The 24,680-nt window shown below is 41.4% G+C and overlaps 2 long non-coding RNA genes across 3 annotated transcripts; both read right to left on the bottom strand.

The window, feature by feature from the left end:
• Positions 1-582: 582 nt before the first annotated feature.
• On the bottom strand, positions 583-9,489 carry LOC150066341 (uncharacterized). Its single transcript, XR_016532936.1, has 3 exons — positions 9,377-9,489; positions 4,176-4,291; positions 583-3,819 (listed from the first exon to the last, which is right to left on the bottom strand). It is a non-coding gene; the product is annotated as an uncharacterized LOC150066341 (long non-coding RNA).
• A 1,088-nt stretch (positions 9,490-10,577) lies between these two features.
• On the bottom strand, positions 10,578-20,552 carry LOC150066340 (uncharacterized). Of its 2 annotated transcripts, none has more exons than XR_016532940.1 (3): positions 20,250-20,552; positions 11,976-12,156; positions 10,578-10,796 (listed from the first exon to the last, which is right to left on the bottom strand). It is a non-coding gene; the product is annotated as an uncharacterized LOC150066340 (long non-coding RNA). The 2 variants fall into 2 exon arrangements; XR_016532942.1 differs by lacking the exon at positions 20,250-20,552 and adding an exon at positions 19,612-20,063.
• Between the last annotated feature and the right edge of the window lie 4,128 nt (positions 20,553-24,680).

Here is a 24,680-nt window from a genome sequence, read left to right as displayed (position 1 = left end):
AATTCCATCTTATTCTGAAGATGTCTGCCTTGTAATCAATTTACTTACTCTACCCTTCACTGTGTCACTGTATTTGTCATAAGAAGGGGCTAGAACTTCCTAGGAATTCCTGGGGTTTGGGCCTGGTTTGGTTTTTAAAACACCATTATATGGCCATGCTAACACCACCATCCTCTCTGTTTATGTGCATCTTGGGGTGGGGGTGGGGGAGCAGCTCAATGAGAGGATTAACTTGCAATGAGTAGAATTGTCCTTCTATCCATTGTCACTTAAAAACAATAGCGCCCCATTTGTTAGGAAATGGAAAGTCTTAGAAAAAATCATATTAAGTGAAGTAAGCCAGACTCAAAGGAAATTAGGCTCAATGGTTTCCCTCATTTGTCATAATCAGTAGAAACCTTGGGCTCTACTAACAGAGATCTGCAATAGAGCAAAACCTAGATACATGAGGCCATACAGTATGAAGCTAATGGAAAGGACCTCTAGGATATAAAAACAAAAGCCATATAATGAATGGTTGTTATCCTTAATGTACTATGTTGTCTCTCATCTCTTTTGCTGTCCCTTGGTTATCTCATATTGTTACAGTATCTCACTTTGTTATCTGATATATTGGATTTATTTGTATTTGGTTATTTGAAATTTGATAGGGAAGGGGGGAAAACCAAGATGGGGGGGAGGAGGAAAGGGGTGTAAAGGGTACCAAGACATGTGAAAGGGTATCAATGTATGTGAATTAATGCACCTTCTATCTGGCAAATATCATGTAACCCTTTTATTAATTACAATAAAAAAATAAACAAAAACTTCTGGTCCACTTTTAACTCAGACCTGTGTAACACCATGCAATGAACTGAACAATGGTGTCACATCCCCCACCCCAATCTTACAAAAAAAAAAAAAGGAAATGGAGCTGCACTTGGTTTTAGTAGGCCATCCTGTAATCTGAGCTACTCAGGAGGCTGAGATCTGATGATGGCTATTCAAAATCAGCCTGAGCAAGAAAGTTTTTGAGACTCTTATTTACTATTAGTCACCAGAAAGCTGGAAGTGGGCATGCAAGTGGTAGAGCACTAACCTTGAACAAAATAACTCATGTACATTGCCCAGGCTTTGAGTTCTAGCCCCACAACAGACACAGAGAGGAAAAAAAAAGATGGGGCCCAGTCCAGTTGAAGCCACCCATAATCCCAGGAGGAAGTCTGAACTAGGAAACCTAACTCTATGTGCAGTCATTGTCACAAGGAAGACCCTATCTCAAATATAACCATTGTAGAAAGGGCAGACGACTCAGCAATAGAGTGTATCTAGAAACTGCCATGCCATAGATCAAATTTCTCTGCTGCCAATCTACACACACATATACACTTTGATCTAGACATCTAGACATCTAGAAATCTATCTCTCTATATATCACTCATGTAAATGAAAATTTAAATATATATTTAAATATAGATATACATATACCATATATGTGTATATGCATATATCAGATTTTTTATGCTAATACTCAGCCTTTAACTTGGGAGCTGTGCAATTTCACTGAGTTATTTTGCTTGAGGCTCACATTCTACTAACCAAGCCATAGCTCAATTTACATACATACATACATACATACATACATACATACATACATAGCTAGTTACCATCTCTTCAGTATTAATGCTGATGTGTGTGCGTGTATGTGTGTGTGTGCACATGTGCACACATGCAAGCATATGAAAGAGCATTTCTGCAGTTTTATTTTCTGGGGGCCTAATAACAGTGAGGACAAGAAACCTTCTTACTTCTGTTCCTTTCCCCACACAGTCTCTACCACATGATGGCCCCAGAAAGTACTTTCATTATTTCTTGCTATAGAATGAACCACTGCCAAACTTGGTCACTTGTTGCTGGGTGTGGGTAGGTCACCCCTGCAATCCTAGCTTCTGAGGAGACTGAGATCTGAAGATTTTGAGTTGAAGCTAGCCCATGCAGGAAAGTGAGTGACACTCATGTCTCCAACTATGTACCAAAAAAGCCATTAGGGTAGCAGTGGCTCAAGTGGTACAGCACTAGCCTTGAGAGAAAAGGCTCAGGAACAGTGCACTGTACCTCAGGACAAACAAGAAAAAGAAGCAAAAGGGGTAAAAGAAAGAAGGAGAGAAGGATGCCCAGTCACTTGAAGCAGCTGCTGCTTATGATATGGAGGAAAAACAAATCAAATTGGGAGTCATTATTAGAAAGCCAGTGACTGCATGGTGGACTCCTGCCTCAAAGACCAGCAGCCACAAGCAGAGCTTGAACTAAGTTTTTAAAAACAAAAATCACATACTTGGGGTGGAGAGCAAGACTTAGTAGCCTTCAAAGAAACAATATACATAAAACACAGCAATGTAGATGTGGCTATTTACTTCTAATAAAAGGGTCATGAACAGGCAGAGTAGACTCTAGGGAAATAATCAGAAGTGCAGTTATCTACAGGGAACATGTTTCCTGGAGCCTAAGATCATGACATTTCTGCAACCAAAGAATGTCATCTATTACTTCTAGAATTCTCAGCAAGTCCCATCTTGTCTTAATGTTTATTAAGATGGCAAGATGGCATTTCTTAGCTCAAGCACCCTATTTCACTCCCCATTGATATTATGTCCATGAAATCAAATCACTGATTACCTAGTGAGAGAGCTTCACTGGGCCCTTAGTATCAAGAGTCTGACCAAGTTACTTTCACTAAATTTTACAGAGGAGTCTCTCCTGTAAAACAGCAGGTTTTTCCCAAGGCTGTCCAGAACTCCCCTTTAATTTTTGCCTTGGCTTTTCCCACCTGTAATTCAAGAATTCTCCAGCAATTAAAGCTGGTACCATATGATGGAAACACATACAGTGAAGAGACTTTGAACATGCTTTTCCAGGTCCAGCTGGATAAAGTTTACAGATCTGTGAGGCACAGAAAGAATGTCACAAACCAAAAGTCCAAGTTCTAGTAGATCCAAAGCAGTCTTCCATCAGGACCAGCTGCATGTGCTGGAGTCAGGCAGGGGTCCCACCTACTTTCACCATGGTGGGGGTGGTCAGGATGACAAAGTCGATGGCTGGGAATCTCTAAGTTGGGAGGAATGGGCTGGATCCAGGCTGGTCCATAAGCAACGTGTAGCATCATCTCCCAGACAAATTGCACACCTTCTGCTGAGCTGCCTGCAACTTAACTTAACCTGAGGTGGGAGCCTTATTTCCATGAAGTCTCCCAATACTTTCCTGGTTGCCACTTGTGAATATACCGGCTCTTGATTACAATGCAAATTGCTCTATGTGTTAAAATACCATTAAAATGTTTTCTTGAACATGCTTATTCATACACATACATACGTGTTCACAAGGATCTTCAAGTGTGCAAAGATGTGTATCAGCCACACAGTTTCTGGAACTTTAGTGGCAAGAGATACTTTTGCCAATATTACTCTTATGGATAACCAAAATTTAAAACAAAATTTTTTATCCACGTAACAGATCACCTTCCCATGCCCAGCCCCATTTCTCCAGGGCTTGCTTGGTGGCAAGGCACATGAACATACCAATTGACCTTTGAACACCTTTGAGTGAGAAGGGAAGCCATCTCTTAGCCCAGCTGGTAAACTGTCTTTTACCAATCTTAGGCAGGAGCGCTTTACAATTTTTACACTGCCAAGCTTGATTAGATGTCCTAACCAAGGCTGTGGTGGCCCCACTTCCAAGTGTCACCACAAGAAGGGGCCACAGCCTAAGGCTAGTGGACTTAGCCATTTTTCTAGAACTCTGATTTCCACCAGATGGAGACACAGAAAATAAAGTTCCACGTTGCTAAAACAGACCAAATGAAACAGAAACACTAAAAAAAATCCTTCTTGGAGATCTGGTGAACACTAGATCTCCTCCGTACCCCCAAATCCTGTCCTCACTAATCACTGAGGCCTGACTAGGGGTTCTTGAACATATTGGCTCTCCTTTCCCAACAGTTCCAACTGGATAGGTCCCCAGAAATCACAAAATGACAGAAAAACAGAATGCAGAGACAAAACTTATTCTGGTGCTGGAAATGTGTCTTAGTGTTAGAGTGCTTATGTAGAATGCATGAAGCCCTGGATTCAATTCTGATCATATGGTACTGAGGAAAAGTCCAGAAGTGGCACTGTGGCCCAAGTGGTAAGAGTACTAACCTTGAGCAAAAGAAGCCCAGGGATGATTTTCTCAGACTGGAACTTGGAGCGGGGTGAGGAGGGAAATGGCTGGAGCTGATGAAGTGCTCTGCTGGTGGGTCACAAGAGGTCAGCATCTGGGGACCAGGGTTTAGAGATTTAGGCGATCTTTCCATTCAGTCAATTTAAAGTCTGTTTAGCCTTCACTAAGGCTACCTGCTCTGCATATACCTCCTGCCTTTTAGCCTTCAGGCTGACACTGCACTGGCCAGATATCAACACTGTGAGTTATAGTCATTATATTGACTATAATGACTTTGGTTCATTGAGTTATGCCAAGTCATATGAGTTTAAAGTGGGAAAAAGAAAAAGTCTTTTGATTTCAAATGCAACCTGTATCTTTGGAAATATAAAAACATGCTGACAAAATCCATTAGAAATACTTCAGCACCACATCTCTTCATGCGAGTCAGGAAGACTTCCCCAATCCATGATAAATTTCCCACTAGCTATCAATCACTGCCAGTAAGAAAACGTTTCCTTAGACTAAAGAATTTGCAAATTATGTTGTTTACAATGTGAAATGTGCTAAAAATTATTGAGCAAAAATGTATTAAAAATTTTAAATCATCACAGCACTTTAAAAATGTGAATATGTTTAGCCTAAGACTTTTTTTAATGATCACAACTAAGAGTCGCCAAATGCCAAACAATGGATCAGAGAGATAGCTGTTCTAAAATCCCTGCATTCAGCTCTACTGCGGCTGTGGCTGCAGTCTTCATGTTTATAAACATCTCACCCCATGAGCAGAATTCCTGTTTGTCCCAAAATCAAATTTTACATTGTTTTGAAAAGTGATGTCAAGTTATTTTATGTTTAAATTGAAACTATTACTGAATGTTAGCCATTCAGCAGTTGGTGCTATTAAATTGTGTATCACTAGCTGATTAATCCTCGACAGATGACAGATAAATGAACCTAGATGGAGAAATAGGTCACTGGGGCATGTTTTCAAGAGGGTATCTTCCTCCAATCTCCCTTCCTCTCTCTCCTTTTCTTTCTCTCCTCTTCTCTTTTCTCTCTCTGATCCCTACCACTACCTCTTATTTCAACAACTACCTTAACCCCTTTCTCAGCCACAATGCACTGGGCAGTGCCAGTCAGCCGTGCCTTCCAACAGAGTCCTTTGCCTCATCAGAACTTTCAAAGATATGGAGTTCCATAGCCATAGCCTGAAACTTCTGAAACCTGAAGCCAAAATTAACTATCCCTTCCTTTGTTTACCTCAAAACTCGTTTTCCCTCCTTTTGGTCTTTGTTTCACATAGAAAAAGTGACTAGCAGAAATTGCACCCCCATGACACTTTTCCTAGGTGTTACTTTGCCAGGATAGATATTAGAAATTCTGCCAAACAGAGCCTGTGGCATCCTGCCGTCTAGGAAATGTAAGCTGACTAGAACTTTCTCACTGCTTCATATGATGAACTATTACTACTAATTTCTGTGTGCTAACTGCTGTTCCAGACCTGTAAATTCATAACATCTCACTCTCACAACACTGTAACCAAACTATAACTAAAGCTATTTCACAAATAACAAACCTGAAAAACAAACCATTTCCTGGTTTAACCCAGACTAGTAAATAATGTAGAAGATGACCACTCTAAATTCTCAGCCCAGGGACCTTTGTATGACAACTTCCCAATACCGTTGAACTTTTTTTCTTGTTATTGGTTGTGGGGCTTTAACACTGGGTGTTACCACTTGAGCCACAAGGCCACTTCCAGTTTTCTGGTGGTTAATTAGAGATAAGAATTTCATGGCCTTTCCTGCCTGGGATGGCTTTGAACCGTGATTCTCAGATCTTAGCCTCCTGAGTAGTTATGATTACAGTGAGCCACCAGTACCTGGCCAGTTGAATATTTTTTTTCCCTGAATTTGTTAATAATGGAAAAATGTAAAAACAATTCATAAACATTGACTATGGAGATATAATCTTTCCCCATTTCTCTTTCTCCAGCATGGGGCCACATACTGGCTGTTCTTTGGCAGGGCGACTTCCAGGAAGGACCACAGGGAGAGAAGGGTCTCCTCTGGTGAGGAGAATACAGCTACAATAACCTAGGGGTTTTCTAAGTGAACTCAGAGTGATCCTTAGTGCTGGTTCCAAAGAACTGTGAAAAGTTCCCAAATATACTTCAAGTAAAAAAACTCTGATTACTGCCCCCCGCAACTGAACTTCTCAAGAGTTGCTTAAGTAGATTTTCATCCACAAAGCAAAGCCAGTAAATTATTGAGAGTTACAGTGTACCTAAAGCTGAAATGTGAGTTTTTTCTCACATCTTACTACATTTCAGCCTTCAAGTTCTATGAGGAAAGGGAGATAAGAGAATTATAATACAGAAAGAAACTGCACAAGCTCACCAAGATTGCTAACCCACACTCAATTCCTGTGCAGCTGGATTTGAGCACCACTAGCCCTAAATTCTATGAGAAGACCCACATTTTTTGTGTCATTAGGCAAACTTTCTAAGGCTTCCTAAGTTTCCTAGAAAACTTTCCCACTTCTGCGATGACAGCTAGTGAACCTCAGATGAAAAGCAGATCCAAGACATTCATATTTACTCGTGCCGTACAATACCATGTGAAAAAATTTCAAATTCCTTCCCAACACAGAGTCATTTCTCCTGGGAGTATTTTCTCCAGGAAATGAGGTTGAATTCATTCAGCAGACAGAGTTAGCTGATCTTAAAATCAGGGTTCTCTCATGGAACAGCTACCTCCAAGACTGCCTTTCACTAAATAGTCCACGTGAGAAGACCTTCCAACACCCACCCCGGTTGTTCAGTGACCACCTTGCCCACAACATGAGAAGCAGCTCTGTGCTGCCTCTATTCCTGGTGTTCCTGTTTTATCTATGAGGCATGACTTTGTCTTGAATGTATTTCATCTTTCTCCTTTCACTAGTCATGATTCAGAATGAATTTACTCAATATTGAACTCATAATTTTTATAACATCCCTATGTTTATAAACTTCAAGCCATAAAACAGTAACAACACCAATAGTAAATATGTAAGTGTGCACATGGTAGTGTAAACTTCAGATCTATAAAAAATGAAGGCAGATCTGAAGGTGGGAGTGAGCGTTACCTCCACATTAAACAAGCAGTAATAACAGAGAACATCTCTATTCCATTATCTCCACTGTTAACCAAAGGTAAAATTTCTGGAATGGTTGTTTGTGTTCCTGTGATAATGTTCAAAAACTTGCCATTATTTAACCTAATCTTTGAGCTAAAAAATAGAATGGAAGAAAGACAGACTCTTCAACAAGTGGTGCAGGCAGAACTGATTAAGCACCTGCGATAACTAAAGTTGGATCCTTCTATGTCACCCTGCACCAGGATTAATTCCAAATGGATCAAAGACCTTGAGATAAAAGCCCATACACTGAAAACTTTACAAGAAGGAATAGGAGATACACTAGGTCTCCTTGGCACAGGTCAAAAATTTCTTAATAAAGACCCAGAAATACAACAAATTTAAAAGTTTAGAGAAATGGGACCACATAAAGTTGCAGAGCTTCTCTATGGCAAAGGACATAGCTAGCAAGTTAAATAGAAAGCCCAGAGAGTAGGAGAAGATCTTCACTAACAATACAACAGACAAAGGCCTCATATCTAAACTATATCAACAGCTAAAAAAATTGAATCACTCCAAAACTAATCTGCAGGGAAACAACCATCCCATTAAAAGATGGACCAAAGACTTAAAGAGAGACTTCTCTGAAGAGAAAATAACAATGGCCTATAGACACATGAGGAAATACTCAACATCTGGCCATAAAAGAAATGCAAAGCAAAACAATTCTGAGATTCCACCTCACTCTAGTTAAAATGGCCATAATCAAGAAATCTAATAACAACAGATGCTGGTGGGCATGTGGCCAGGAGGGAACACTACTACAAAGTTGGGGGATTGTAAACTTGTTCAACCACTAGGGAAAGCAGTATGGCAGTTCCTCAACAGATTAAACATAGAGCTCCCCAATGACCCAGCAATTCCACTCCTTGGCATCTACCCAATGGTCCAGAAACAAGGACATACCAAAGTCACTAACACAATGATGTTCATTGCAGCACTATTTACCATAGCCAAGATATGGAACCAACCCAGACGCCCATAAGTAGATGACTGGATCAAGAAGATGTGTTACTAATACACAATGGAATTCTATGCTTCCATCAGAAAAAAAAAATGACATCGCCCCATTTGTAAGGAAATGGAAACACTTGGAAAAAAATCATCTGAAGTGAAGTAAGTCAGTCCCAAAAGAACATAGGCTCAATGGTTTCCCTCATTTGTAATAATTAATACACATCTAGGACTCTCCTAGCAGAGGATTACAATATCACAAATCCTAGATACATAAGGTCATATAGGATGAGGCTAAATGAAAGGATTTCTAAGATATGGAAACAAGAGCTTTATATTGTGCGATGTAGTATTTCTCTTCTCCTTTGTTGTCCTCTGGTAAATCTCATATTGTTACAGTATCTGACCTTATTATCTGGTATATTGTATATACATTTGTTTATTTGAAGGAGGAAAGGGAAGGGGGGAAAACAAGATGATTGGGAGGGGTGGGGGGGAGAGAAATGGGGACAAAAACATGAGAGAATGTGTGAGAAGTAATGCACCTTCTATCTAGCGAACATAACTGTAACTTCTCTATACATTACAATTTAAAAAATAACTATGACATGGCAAGTGGAAGAACACAATAAATTAAGGAATTTTTAAAAACTTGCCATTGTTTAATTAAATGTATTCATTTTAATCCACATTGGCAATTTAATCTATGTTAAACTAATCACATGGTATTTTCAGTGCAAAACTTATACTCAAAACTAATATCCAAGCATGATTTTTAAAAGCCTTCATTGAGGAATTAATTTTGGAATATGAGATTTCAGTTTCATTCACGGAGGTTAAAGCTCCCCTGTGCCTTGTCTTTATGGACACGGACTACATAGGATCCTGGAACATCGATGGAAGAGCAAGGACACCTCAGATGTGAACATGCCTCTCACACGCAATTCATGTACCAGTTATGGAAGTGTGAAATTCCCTTTGAGGTGCCAAGCTGTGGCTCCTGACCTGTCACCTTTGTGAAGGATCCTCAGGTGCCCACTGGAACCCTCCATGGGCAAGTTCTTACCTGCTTCGTGCCATTCTTCCAGCAGTCCTCAGCCTCCAGCAGCACTTGGTCCATGTCATTAGACTGTGGTTCAGGTCTTCAGGAAAGCCAGTCACAAACAGATAACCAGCTCCATCTGAACAGGAAAGAAATATAAAATTAAATAATAACAATAAAATGATACACAGAATGAAATACCATATGGTGATTCATTTCTATAATCACAGCTGAAGTAGGAAGGAAGTAAAGGCAGGAAGATAGAGGGTGACTCCATCATTAAATAAACTCCAGTGAGCCTGATATGGGTGGCTCCTACCTGTAATCCTAGATACCCAGGAAACTGAGAGCAGGAAATCATGGTTCAAAGCTATCCCAAAGCAAAAACCTCTGGAGACTTCTTATCTCCAATTAACTAAACCAAAAAGCAGAAAGTGGAACAGTGCTTCAAATGATAAAGGTCTAGCCTTGAGCAAAAAAAAAGCCAAGGGAAGGGCCAGGAGCATGGCCTAGTGGTAGAGTACTTGCCTAGCATGAAGCCCTGGGTTCAATTCCCTGGTACCACATACATAGAAAAAGCCAGAAGTGGTGCTATGGCTCAGGCGATAGAGCACTAGCCTCGAAAAAGCTCAAGGACAGTGCTCAGGCCCTGAGTTCAAGCCCTGGGACTGGCAAAAAAATTCAAGGAACAAAAGAAAAAAGAAATTCAGATTTTGTTATGAGGAAAAATAGGTGACTATACATTCTCTACTCGACTCTCAAAATAATTACATGCAATATCTCCCTACACCTTTGCACAAGTACATGGACTCCTGGGGGGTGAATTACCCTCATACACCTCACACAGCTCTATTCTCCTGCTCACTTACCAGTGTTTGTGAGAGAATAAGGGAAGGGTGACACTGTTCTAAAGAAAATATCCTCATTACCTGACTTATGTCATTGTAACCCCTCTGTACATCACCTTCACAATAAAATTAATATTAAAACTTAAAATGTAAGAAATAAAATGTTCCCACAGCTGGACTAAGCACATGGACTCTAAACAAACATCCAGAAACTAAGGGCAGAATAAAATAGAGACCAGAGACTCAGGTGAATAAATATTGTGTGCTGCTCATGAAAAGCCTGCTATGTAGAGACCTTCATCAAAATGCAGGAACAACTCATAGGTTTCAATTCAAAGTACTTTTTGGAGGGTAATATTCTGGTTTGTACTCAGGAATTCTCATTTGTGAGCAAGTGCTCTACTCACTTTAACCTCACCTTTGGCCACAGGCACTTTTAAGTGAGGAAGAAGATTGTTCAGGTCTCCATGTGGCCTGAGATGCCACTAGATCATCAGTCTCCTTACTTGTGCTGTGTGTCCTTCTGTCCTGTGTCATAGACCCACCCTGCAGTGTCCCGACTTAGTACAAGGCAGACTAAAGCAGTAAGAGTTCAGCTGTGGGAAAGAAACAAAGCTAAAAACAAAGTACAAACCACCACGACAGGGTATAGGCTGAATGTGAAAAAGTGAACCAATTCCTGTCGACTCAAACCTATAATTCTAGCTCTGCATGTGGATGAGACCTAGATGATAGAGCTCCTGAAACCAGGCCAGGCAGAAAAGTCTGAGAAATTCTATCTCAAAATAATCAGCAAAAAAGCTTACACAAGTGTAGAGTGCCAGCCATGGGCAAGTAGCCCAACAGCAGCTCAATGCCCACAGGTCAAACTCCAGGGACAGCAGCAAAAAAAAAAAAAAAAGGAAAGAGGGGGTCATTTCTCAGAAGTAGCATGCTTATTGTTTTGGCAAATATTACTAAATAAAAAGTTTGTTTTCCTTATGAGAAGATATCAATCATGTTAAAACACAGCTAAGGAAACAAATGACTCAATGTTCCGTCTTTTAAACTGTAATCATCTTTGCGATTTCTGACATAAATGGCACATCAGGCAGACGTTTTGTCAGTGGTGCCAATGGCAGTGAAGGAGCAGGGATGGTGGGGCACAGCATGTCTGTGGAAAAGCTGCCTTGGTCTCCCCGGCTCTACTGAGAACCGAGTCCTGTCCTCTCTAAAGCCAAGTCAGACCAACATCACATCATTCCAAGCTCTCTCCTGCATGATACCTCAGTTAGCAATCTCTCCTGATACTCTGCACATATCTGAATATTTTCACTTACTTGACTGTCCCTGACTCAGCTTCTGCATAAACTCCCCAAAAGATAACAGAACTGAGGTAGTTCAACCTTTTAAATATGTTAGAAGTCAGCTATTGAAGATGTTAAAACACCATGTTTAGTGCCATGGAAGTGTAGTCATTTGTCTTCCCTTATATTTTCCTTTCCAGCACAGAAATCGTAAATATAAAGATGTGGAGGCTATAGAGGGAGTGCCTTCTGACAGTAATTCACCAGCCTAGCAGGGCGGTGCATGCCCATATCAGAAATTCACACCGGGCAATCATGGTTTGACCTCAGCCAAGGCAAAGTTAGTGAGACTCTACCTCAAAAAGACCAGGACTAGAGACCTGGTTCACCAAGTACAGTGCTTGCGTTGAAGGCACAAAGCCTATAGTTTAGACTCCAGTAGTGTACAACAAAGAGAAAAGAATTCTGAAAAGTAAGAAAAATAAATACCCGATTGTTCAACTTGTCTTTGTGTCCAAGAGGAAAGCACCCATGCCAGAGCTGGAAAGGCAGCAGAACTTCAGAAGACGTCCATGTGGGCTGTGGGCTGCCTCTCTGTGCTGTAATCCGTGTCGACAATTGTCGGGGCCTACCGGCAGCAAATTGGGGTTCCTGAAATAGGGGGCAGGGACTGGAAAAAAATAGAAGAGAGACAAACACATTGGGTCAAGGGAGGTCTGCAGCCCAGATAAAAACTGCCGCCTCATTTATTGTCAACTCCAGGCTTCCCTCCCTCCTTGAAACTTCCAGGTGTTACATTCATATGGTAAATCTCAGGTCATTTAAACAGAATAAGGCCAGAAAACAATAAGACAATAAAGCCATTGTCTGATGCAAATCAAGGTACAGTTTGATTCCACTCTGGCTCCCAACAGACAATCATAGAAAATAGGTGACCACAACGGTTTTGCTCTTCCTTAATTTTAAGACTGCTCCTGGGCTGGCTGGCCATGGTTAAGGAACCAGCATAGCATGTGCAACGGCCTTGCTCTAAGTCATCTCCCAGCACCGCATACACTGGTCAAAGTTCTTGCTGCACTGGCACAGATGAGTAACACCTGGAACCCTAGCTACTCAATAGGCTGAGATCTGAGTATCATAGTTTGAAACCAGGGGAGGAAAGCAAGTCCATGAGACTCTTAAATTCAAATATCATCACCAAATATCCAGCAGTGGATCTATGGCTCAGGTAATAAAGCTCTAGACTTGAGCAGAAAAATTAACAGAGACAGTACATAGGCCCTGAGTTCATCCACACATTCTCAAAAACTTTCCCTCCATTCATATCTAATTAACAAATTCTTATCAACATCAACAGAAATAATCTCAAAATTTGCTCAGTTTATTCTCTCCATTGGCAAGAAGGGGGAGAGAAAATGGCACGTAAACTCCACAAAAGGGAATGTAGTAGCCTTGTCCTGTTTCACATCCTCAGGAATGAGCACAGTACCTGAATTAGAAATAAATGAGCAAATATGTGAATGGACAACAAGTGAATATTCAAATCTGCACCTAGAGGACTTGTTAAAAAAACATCCTCATATTAAATTACAGGTAAATCATACAAATAAACAGTAACATGCTGCTGTCAGAAAGAATGACATCGCCCCATTTGTAAGGAAATGGAAAGACCTAGAAAAAGTCATAGCAAGTAAAGTAAGCCAGACTCAAAGGAACATAGGCTCAGTGGTATCCCTCATTTGTCATAATCAGTAGAAACCTTGGGCTCTCGTAGCAGAGATTTATAATAGAGCAAAACCTAGACACGTCAGGCCATATAGGATGACGCTAAATGAAAAGACCTCCAGGATATAAAAACAAAAGCCATGTACTGAGTGATTGTTGTCCTTAATGTACTATGTTACAGTTTTGAATGACTGATTTCACCCAGGTAATGTGGTCCCATCTTCCAGTTTGCAGTGTGATCAGGTGACTAGTGCTGCATCTCTCATCGCCCTCTAGTGGCAGTAAATTAGAAGGAATAAAACAATCTTACTTGTTACCCAAAGAGTCACTGAAAGAAACAAAACAGGCAATAGGAATCGACAGCAAATGATCTAGACAGTGAGAGGAAAACTAAAACAGGAGGAAGGGGCAAACTACAGGCAACACCGATAAGAAGATGCAGGGTCAATATTTCCTGAGCATTTCATGTATTTTCTAACTTAATCTTCATAAGAACTCCATCAAGACAACATAACATCTATTGTTATCGAGAAATTAAAAATGAAAGGACAAAGTAGTGTGCCAAATAATGCAATCAGAAACTATACATGAAGTGGTTAATTCCAAAGTCAATGCCCTATTAATTTCAGCTTATAAATGAAGTTGGAAGCTTTGAAGAGTTGTTGGAATGATGTCGTCCTTTTTTTTTTTTTCATTCAGTGTCAGTCCCCCCTGGATCAGGCATGATGAGTGTGACAGTGCCACCATTCTATGGCACATCTAGCCACCTACTTATGCTCATTGTGGAAGCTAGAATGAGGGGTGGACTTTACTGTGGCCTCCAAGGTTTGTAGCTCATACTAGAATTCATTAAATCAAATGAGCTGGGGCAATCCAAAAATACTATTACGATTTTTCCTAAAGAAATGATTTCTAGGCTGGGAGTATGGCCTAGTGATAAAGTGCTTGCCTAGCATTCAGGAAGCTCTGGGTTCAGTTCCTCAGTATCACATATATAGAAAAACACAAGTTATTGTGACTCAAGTCCTAGCCTTGAGAAAGCCCAAGGACAGTGAGTGCCCAGGCCCTGAGTTCAAGCACCAAGACTGGCAAACATAAGAAAGAAGTGATTTCTATATCCCAGGTTCTGCACACCATTCACCTGTAACAATTCTCTATCCCCTTGAGTTGATAGCCTTGTGTACACTTCCTACTACCTTTTTCCCTTTTAATCTTTTCCTTGGCATGTAATAGTCTATCTTGAACGAAAGATCAGTAATAGGCTATGTTTGGTAAAACATTACTCTGATTCCAGGCAATATAGAGAAATACTGTGAATGACTTTAAGGAAAGTTCTTAGGCAAGGAACAAGATATGACAGAGAATTCCTGTTAATTTCTAAATATTGTCAATTTCTTTTGAAAACTTCTAATGTGTTATGCATTTTTTCTGGTGCTGGAGAGCAAACCCAAGACCTGGCACATGGAAAGCCCACCCTCTACTACTCAGGTATATCCCCAGTGTTTTAAAGTAATACTTAAAAGTGCATAAAAAACTAGGCATAACTGGTCAACTTCATGACATCTCTAGCCAAGTAGTGAACCTTAAGCCTTGGAGGGACAACTGGTTGACCTCAGCCTAGGCAAACCTCCACCCCTAAGCCAAACTTCTGGCCAACCTCTTAATATTTTAATAAAGTAATAGAAACTTAAAAATTTTTTGAAAAAGACTGGGCATTGGTAGCTGACTCATATAAACCTAGCTACTCAGGAGGTTGAGAATTGAGGGTCATCTTTTAATGCCAGCTGGGGACAGGAAAGTACTTGAAACTCTTATCACTCATTACCCACCAAAAAGTCAGAAATGGAGCTCTGGCTCAAGTGGTAGAGTACTAGCTTTGAGGAGAGAAGGTCAAAGGCAGTATCCAGGCTGAGTTCAAGCTGCAGGACAGTCACAGACACAGTCACAATCACACCACACACACACACACACACACACACACACAACATATTAAAGGTAGTTCTCACTATCAAAACCTCTAAAAAATCATATTAAGTGAAGTAAGCCAGACTCAAAGGAACATAGGCCAAATAGTCTCCCTCATTTGTCATAATCAGTAGAAACCTTGGGCTCTTCTAGCAAAGATTTACAATAGAACAAAATTTAGAGACATTAGACCAAATAGTACAACACTAAATATAAGGACCTCCAGGATACAGAAGCAAAAGCCATGTGCTGATTGTTGTCCTTAATATACTATGTTATCGCTCATCTCTTTTGTCATTCCTTGGTTATCTCATAGTGTTACAATTTTTCACCTTGTTATCTGATATATTTTATACGTGCTTTATTGGTTATTTGAAATAGGATAGGGAAGGGGGGAAATTAAGATAAGCGGGGGAAGGGTGGGAGGGAAATGGGGACCATGTCATGAGAAAGGGTATCAATGTTTGTGAAGTTATGCACCTTCTCTCTGGTGAATATAATGTAACCCTTCTATTAATCACAATAAAAAATTATAAAAAACCTCCACATGAATATTTGAATTAAACTGTATAGGGCATTTTTTTCTGAAAACTATTATTTAGTACAAAAACACTGTTGAAGTTCTTTATATTATGTTCTCAATATATTATTTACTCATTTAATAACCTTTGAAGGCCCAACAACTATGCTGTCTTTTGCTGCTATTGGTATATGTCTCTCATCTTTTCACAAAATTTGTAATTTATTTTGAGGAAATAGGTTGTTGACTAATAATGGTAACTTTCTCTTTAATAATAATTCGTCATTATTACCCAGGTCTCTCTCCTAATAGACAGTGGTATTCCTCACAGGGATGCTGGATAGCTGTGCCTGTTTCTTCCCAAGCACATTCAGGTGTTGTTGCTGTTTTTTAAATGGGGCCTTGTTATATTTCCTTTTGTCATTTAAGTTTTAACTGTTATTATAAAGGTTATGTACAAAGGGGTTACAGTTTTGTAAGTCAGATAAAAGTATACTTCTTTTTGGACAATATCACTCCTTTCCTTACTCTTTCCCAGTTTTTCTCTCCAATCTCCCCATCCACAACATGCTATGTTTCTCAGGCTGGCCTCAAGCTCCAGTGCTGCATAGATGCTCCTGCTTCTCCGGTACCTGGGACTAGAGAGGCATGCCAAAATGTCTGCTGTTCAAATGCTTTTATTTAATGCTTTCTTGAGCAGTGCAGATGCTAAACATCTGCCAGCTTCATTGCTCTTTAGTATCAATGTTCAGAACTACACATTGAGCAACTCCCACTGAGTTGTATCCCTATTTCCCAGATTTAGGTTTTCAAATTCTATTACCTAGCACTTTCATCCTCCATTTCCCCCTTTTCTCTGGGCTGTACTGAGGTTTGAACCAAAGGCCTCCCCCTTGCTAGGGTGGTGATATGCCACTGGAACCATACCTCAAGCTGGTTTTGATGGTTAATTCTGAGGTAAGTGCTCTTTGTTTTTTCTTCCTAGGCTGGCCTTGAAAAATGATCTTCTTGTTCTCCTGGGTAAGTAGGATTTCACATGTGTGAGCCACTGGGCTAGCAACTCAGTTTCTAACAATATCCATCTTTATCTACACAACCATGTACTTCCACAATCCCAGTTAAATCTTTAATCTTCTAGAACTGCTTGAACTGCTGAACCTCAGATTTATATATGTGATGCTGCTATCTTCCTTTGGCTATTTTTTCTGTTTGCCTGCTTTCCCCTCAAAAAACTATTCACCTATCATTGAGATTCCCAGTCCTATCTATCCATTCTCTGTAAGTAGATCATTCTATCATCAAGAAACAAACTCCCTGAAATGAAACAATGAAAGCTTTGGATAGCAATGCTTCTTAATCTTGTTTGGAATTTATGTAATGCCCAGTATCATGAATGTGGAAGTTATATTAGGGTGTTACAAAGATTAAGGAAGTACGCTGATGTTCAATGTCCAGTTTTTAAAGGATGCCACAACCTCAATAAGTAAGGCAGGTGTTTTGCATCCACACATATGAATGATAGACCTAGTTCAGAAGGCCTTTAATAATCTGATCAATGCAAGGGATACAAATGTAAATAAAATCCTGTTGGTTACTAAAGGCATTCTACTGAGCCCCAAAGCCAATCTATTTAAACTCCCGTCTATCGAAGTGGACATGTGGCTCAAGTGGCAGAGTTGCAGCCTTGAGAGTAAATGCACTAGGCTAGGCCCTGCATTGGAGCCCCAGTGGGGCAGGTGGGCATACACTCATCTGCACACGTGCACATGCACACATAAACTGCTATCTACAGAATGTTTAAAAACAAGCATAGTGACACTCAACTGTTTGAAAGCAGCTTCATGTACATTTTCCTGCCATCCTTACAGGTGCAGAAGAAACTTCCCTTACTTTCAGTATTTATTTACTTAATAAAATCCAGTTAAGCATAGACACAAGCACCTGTACATTTTGATTTTCCATAGAACCACTGGAAAATTACATTTTTTACAAGGAACATCATTAAACATGTAACAATTTTAAGATACCATAAAGTGTACTTTTTTTGTTTTTTCTGTTGGGTGTTGGGCTTGAACTCTGGGCCTGGACACTGTCCCTGAGTTCTTCAGCTAAAGGCTAGCACTCTACTACTTGAGCCATAGCACCACTTCTGGTTTTCTGGTGGCTAATTGGAGAAAAGAGTTTCACAGACTTTAATGCCTAGGCTAGCTTGGAAATGTGATCCTCAGATCTCAGCCTCCTGAGTAGCTAGGATTACAGGCCCGAGACACCGGTACCCAGCAAAGTGCACATTTTTTTTGTTAAAAAAATCACTATTGGCCCGGGAGTTTGGCCTAGTGGTAGAGTGCTTGCCTTGCAGGCCCAAAGACCCGGGTTTGATTCCTTGGTACCACATACATAGAAGAAAGCCGGAAGTGGTGTTGAGGCTCAAGTGGTAGAGCTCTAGCCTTGATAAAGTTCAAGGACAGTGCTCAGGCCTTGAGCTGAAGCCCAGGACTGGCAAAACAAAACAAAACAAAACAAAAAAATCACTATTCATCATAGATACTCTCTCCTATTTCTTGCTCTAACTAAACAATTGATTATTAGGGAAAACTTTTGTTTCCATTCCTTCAATGAAGAAATGGATAGAATTGAAGTCTAACCTGATCTATGATTTTGTGGATGGTCTGGGAAGGTTTTAAGGAAATTCTTAATATTCATCAAAACTACAACATAGACAAATACATCCAAAATTTGGATGCCCTTTCAGCCTCTGACACTTGAGGATACAGCAAGAAGACTGTCATCAGATGACATATGATAGTGCAAAATAAATTTTTGTCCCTTATATATTAAAAGACGCAGTTACATATTTCTTGTCAAAACTGGCTAGAGTGATTTCTCTCTTCCTCAATGACAGAAATAGAAACACCTTCCTGTTCAACTAGAAATAGAACTCATCTGCCATTTCGTATCTATTTTGTCTCTCTACATTTCCTAACTCCCCTTCCTTCTGCATAGTAATGACCCATCATTGTGTGGACCTGAAATTTAATTTCACTCTTACGCAGCATTCTATTAGCTAGCAAGGAATAGTCACCTTTCAAACCCCACCACACACATTATTTGTCCACAAATGTGTACTAAGGAACTCTAACCAGAATTATTTTGTGACCGTTTACTTTAAAATTACATGACTTGATGTCAATCTGTGGCTCCTGCCTGTAATCCTAGCTACTCAGGAGGCTGAGCTCTGGAATCAAGGTTCAAACCCAGGCCTAGCAGGAAAGTCCATCAGAGTCCCATCTTCAACCAACCAGAGGAGCTGTAGCTCAAGTGGTAGAGCTGGTAGACCACTAGTCTTGAACAGAAAAACCAAGCCCTGAGTTCAGGACCCAGGACCCACAACATATAATCTCTTTTATATTTCTTACTTCATTCAGCCCTATGAAATCTTGACAAATTTATCTCATTCCTTTTATTAGGAAACACATTCCTGGAGTTCTTTCTCTTCTTAGTTTCTACACCTCATAAGACTGAACTGTCTACACTATTTTTAAGATACCTATCCCTTCCTTTAGAATACCTTATTTTTTCCCTTTTTGCAATTATTGCAATCTATAATGATTTGCTTATCTATATAGATAATACTTGAATCCTTCATCAAAACATAATTTCTGAGGGATAAAAACAAATCTTTCCTTTTATCATTGTATTTGCAGTGAAACAAATGCATTAATAACTGATTGTCATTGCACAAAGCCAGCCTTTAGATGACCAACTCCATGACTAGTTAAAATTACTGCCCAACTCAGTTCATTTGCGTCTTGTTTCCTACTGTCTTGATAAATTAAAGTACATACAAGTTTGTGGCATGATGCTTTGTCCACTGGATGTGTGACAAGGATGGCCACTGAGGCGGGGATCACTCACCTCCCGATCTCTGTAGGTCCTTTCAGCATCTGTCTCTACCATATCTGGCCCTGGCAGACTGGTGACCTTCTGAAATGTGGCTGTGTCCTGGAACTGGGAGGATGGAGACCACCAGACTGGACCAGGGGCCCGGTGTGAGGAGGCGAGGCTGGGTCGTGCAGGTCTCTGGACTCATTAGGGCTTCAGGTTCCTGAGGCCACGTTGTTCCCGGACTGGGGCCTGGACGGGAGCTGTGGACAGTGGAGAGAGGCCTCTCCCCGGCACCTGCACCACCTGAGGAAAGGACTCCGCTCTGCTCCCAGATGAGCAGCCCGGGAAAATGATGTGCCAGCAGTCTGCTCAGCAGACACAAGCAGTCTAGTCCTGTCAGGTCAACGCTTCCCGGTCACCGATGAAGCTTCCACACTAAACAGAAACCACCACTCCTCTACTTCTATCTGGCTCCACGGGGCGGGACCAGTGTCACTGCGCAGGACCGGAAGTGCTGCACCTATCTCTCCTCTCCCACCCCCTCCCCACCCCCCACCAGTGTGGTGGACCAGCAGGGCCTCAGCCCAAGTCTTCCTGGGTGCGAAACGATGGCCTCCATCATTTCTGCTCAGGTTCCCGCCCATGGCTCTCCCTGTCTGTGTCCTCACCAGTGAGAGCAGAGTCTCGGGTTGGCGGTGACTGTGACCATGGCGGCAGCTCCATCTCCACCGGCGTCGGAGTCCACTATGGCGCCGAGGCCGGCAGGCACTGAGGTAACCAGGGTTAAGGTGGCCAAGGGGTCCAAAGTCCTGCACGCGTTTCTGGAGCATCAGGGCCCGGAAGTCTCACACCCTATAAGGATGATATGGAATCAGGGGTCACATTGCAAATGCATTGCAAAGGACAAAAGGATCACAGTGAATCTAAAAAGAGTAATCAGCTACTTCCTTCTGTCCTCTTTGTAAATTTGCTGCCATCCAGGGGAGATCAGGATCTGGAAAAAGCATGCCAGGTTTCTAAACTGTATCTGGCTTAGAAGGCTACGTTCACTTTGCTCAGTGTTGATATGTAGAGTGGATGAAGAGTCCAGCCAGAAGTTACCTGTATAGCCTTGGGCCCCGTGGTCTCAGCTGCAAAACAAATTGCTTTGTGTGCTTCAAAGCGTTGCTGCACAAATGTGGTGGCTTCATATTCGTATATTGCTTAGGACAAAAACTGACCACAGCCCATTTGATCCTCATCAGTATGATTATTTGCTACTATCATTACCTTCCAGTAAGTTTAAAACCTCTTGTAAACTTGAAAAAGAAATGGCATAAAACTGAAATGTTCTCAGTTGACTGTTGTAAATGCAGAGGTTTTTTTTTTTTGGTAAAGAAGTAAGTTTCCTGTAAAGAAATTCTTGAGCACTCAGAGCACATTTTTGTACTGTATTACCAGATTTTATAAAATGCTGTATTATTAGATTTTATCTTACTATATATGATATTAAATTTTTCTGGGAATTAAATAAAATTATTTCTGGCCTGTACTTAGAAAATATTTCTTCTTGGGGCTGGGAGTTTGGCCTAGTGGTAGAGTGCTTGCCTAGCATGCATGAAGACTGAGTTTGATTACTTGGTACCATATACCTAGAAAAAAGCTGGAAGTACTGAGGCTCAAGAGGTAGAGTTCTATCCTTGAGAAAGTCCAAGGACAGTGCTCTGGTCCTGAGTTCAAGAGCCCAGGTCAGGCAAAAAATAAAAATGCTTCTTAAAAAGAGCTTAGAAATATGACAACCAAACCAGGTTCATGGCTCATGTCTGTAATCCTAGCTACTCAGGAGGCTGAGATCTTAGGATCACAGTTCAAATTCCAAGTAAGACTCTTATCTCCCCATAACCACTTGAAAACCAAAGTAGCACTGTGGATCAAGTGGTAGAGCAATATCCTTGAGCAAAAGATGCTCAGGTACAGAGCCCAGGTCCCAAGTTCATGTCCCAAACCAACACAAATGCCAACAAATTCTTTTTACACAAAGATCTATAATCATTTATGTCTCTGAAAAATATCCAGCTAAATGATATTCAAATGTAATTGAATAAGCTCCATCTTTGAAACCACAGGTAGTTTTTATGGATTGCTTTATAGTTTGTCTTTATTTTCTTTTTCTTTTTTGTTCTCTTCTTTTTCAGTATTTGAGTTTCACTCAGGACTTTCAAATTGCTAGGCAGGCACTCTATGTCTTGAACCATACTTCCAGCCCTTTTCTCTGTAATTACTTTCTTGAGTTATGCCTCGGCTGCCAGGACTGCCATACTGCTACATTTCTCACAAAGGTAAAATGGCAGGAATGTCCCAACATGCCTCGCATTGAATGTATGGGCATGTCTGAACTATTGATTTTGCCAGTCCTCGACCTTGAACTCAGGGCCTAAGTATGGTCCTTGGACTTTTTCAAGGCTAGAGCACTACCACTTCAGCCACACTACTATTTCCAGCTTTTTCTATATATATGTGGTACCAAGGAAACAAACCCGCATCTTTGTATATGCTAGGCAAGCACTCTATCACTAGGCCAGACTCCTGGCACTTTTGTGAACTCTTTTTGTTCCAGCTGGCCTTGAGCCTCAATCTTTCTGATCTCTGTCTCTCAAACAGCTAGGATTGAAGACATGAGCAACTGCCTGGCTTCCTTTCTGATTTTTAGTTGGATAATATAGGCATGATTTTGCATACCTCTGTTTTAACTTTGTTTTATTTTACACTAGTCCTCCTATGTACAGACACACACTGCATTTAGATTTTCAGTGTGGGGGCTGTTTGTGAGTCAGTGGTGGAGAATTTCTCTAGCACACTGTGAGGCTCTAGGTGCAATTTGTGTGTGTGTGTGTGTGTGTGTGTGTGTGTGTGTGTGTGTGTAGATTCTGGTTGTTGAACTTAGGGCCCAGATGCCATCCTTGAGCTTTTTGAACAAGGTTCGCTCTCTACCATTTGATTCCCAGCTCCACTTCTGGCTTTTTTCATGGTTTATTGGACATAAAGGTTTCCCTTTCCTGCTTGGGCTGGCTTCAAACCACAGTTCTCTGATATCTGTCTCCAGAGTAGCTGGGATTACAGGCGTGAGCACCAGCTCTCAGTTCGCATGGTATGTTTGATCCTCACTCTGTCTGAGCAGATCAGCTGCAGGTAGCGGCAGGACGACCTGTTGGGAGAAAGAACTGAGAGCAGGGATGCACAGCAGCCATAATCTTCCGTGTTCACGTGGTGGCTCACATATGTCCTCACAGCTCCTCAAGACCTCCTCAAGCAACACACTGACACCTCCTGCCCAGACCAACAAATATGTCTCCTCAAAGAAAAACCTAAAAGAGTAAAAACTTTCCATGAGCAGATCTAGCTGGACTGGCCAATTCCTGTCCCCAGCCTGCTTTATTTCACCTGTGAAGAAAGTGCGTGGTTTAAGGGTTTTCCTAAGGTTTTGGTGACCAAAACTCGGGCTCTTGAAGTACACATCATTCCCCCAGTTCCGTCTTCAGCTGTCATGAGTGGGCGTGCGCCTGGTCCACGTGCTAAACTGGGTCAAGTTGTGCTCCTGGGTCTCCACCAACAGATGGGGAGTCACTGTCGCCATCAGCTGCCACACTTGGGGCGTCCTTTCGCAGCAGCAGCCACTTCTTCAGGGAGGTGTTCTGGAGCCCTTCCACCACTTCCGGGGCTGGGCCGGCAGCAGGCGAGGCTGGCTCCAGCAGCCCACCTGGAGCACCCTCTGCACACCCGCCAGCCTGCCCAGCCCGGCTCCTTCTTCTTCCTCCCTGGGGTAGGTACCATCCAAACTGGCAAGTGACTTGGATGTGCTGAGGTCAAAACCACAGGATCGCCAAATGAAAGTTATGGAAGAAGACTGGAAATACTCATGGGCCACTGAAATGCTGTTTTAAGCCTGGAGCTTGTGGCTCCCTAGCTGTTCAGGAGGCTGAGATCTGAAGATTGAGGTTCAAAGATCTCCAGGAGACTTTTATCTCTAATCAACCACTCAAAAATCAGAAGTGGTGCTGGGGCTCAAAGTGGCAGAGCACTAGCCTTGAGCAAAAGAGGTCAAATACAGTGCCCAGGACCTGAGTTCAAGCCCCAGAACCAAAAAACAAACAAACAAACAAACAAACAAACAAACAAATTCTGCATTTTTTAGAAAAACCTGTGTTAACAAGTTCCAGAAAAGCAGCAAATTCTAGAAACAGAATTATAATTGTGGGTTCTAATCTCACTTTGCCAAGACTCCGTTTTAAGATCCTGGTTTACAGGGAATCCTTGACGCTTTATTTCCTCAGAGGCAAAACAAGGAAAGGTCAAGCTCACCACCTCCTCACAGGGAAGACACTCCCCTCTCTAATCATGATCACAGTGCATTGTCACAAACCCACCGTGGAAAATGATTCGCTCTGCATCTCATCCTGTAGCAGCTGAAGGGCATTGTACTTCTACCCTTTAGGTGTACAGTTGATCTAAAGCTTCTTACTTCTCTTACATCTCATGAAAGAAATGTTGCATTCGACTTCTACATTAAACACGGTACATTGTTTTTCTACTTCCTGCCAAGGACTGTTGAAACCAATGAATATTTCTGCATGGACTTAGGTGTTATCAAGTTTTGTGAGAGAATATGCTTTCCAAACTGTTGGCATATTCATCCCCATTCTGTGTTGATAGCCTTCATCTTGGGTCATCCACCAGCCAGTCCGGCCCCAATTGCTCATTCCCACCCAAATTGCATGTACCCCCAGCTCCAACTGCAACAGCAACATGCTGCTGCCTTAATGCGGGTGCTCATTCCCAGTCGCACACTATGTCTAATGTCTAGCTGCGAAATATGTATTGTTTCAGCTACGTGCAAGATATAGGTTTTTTCCTGGCTACACGTCGGCAATAGAATGTCCTGCCCTGGCTGTCTGCTCTCTCCAGTGTCCAGCTGTGACTACAAAGATTTCCTGCTGCAGTCCCCTTCTCTTGCCTTCAGTCTCCGTGGTATTATATGACTATCTTCCCTGCCGAGAGCATGTTGTAGTCTCTATCCCAGGAAAGCTACCCTGTCAGCTGCAGCTGACAATCTTTTCTTTCTG

The sequence above is a fragment of the Megascapheus bottae genome, chromosome 2 (assembly GCF_031878675.1).
Source record: "Megascapheus bottae isolate mThoBot1 chromosome 2, mThoBot2.hap1, whole genome shotgun sequence".
Lineage (NCBI taxonomy): Eukaryota > Metazoa > Chordata > Mammalia > Rodentia > Geomyidae > Megascapheus > Megascapheus bottae.
The sequence above is the reverse complement of the archived record's forward strand: the minus strand, read 5'-3'. Positions and strand labels throughout refer to the sequence as shown.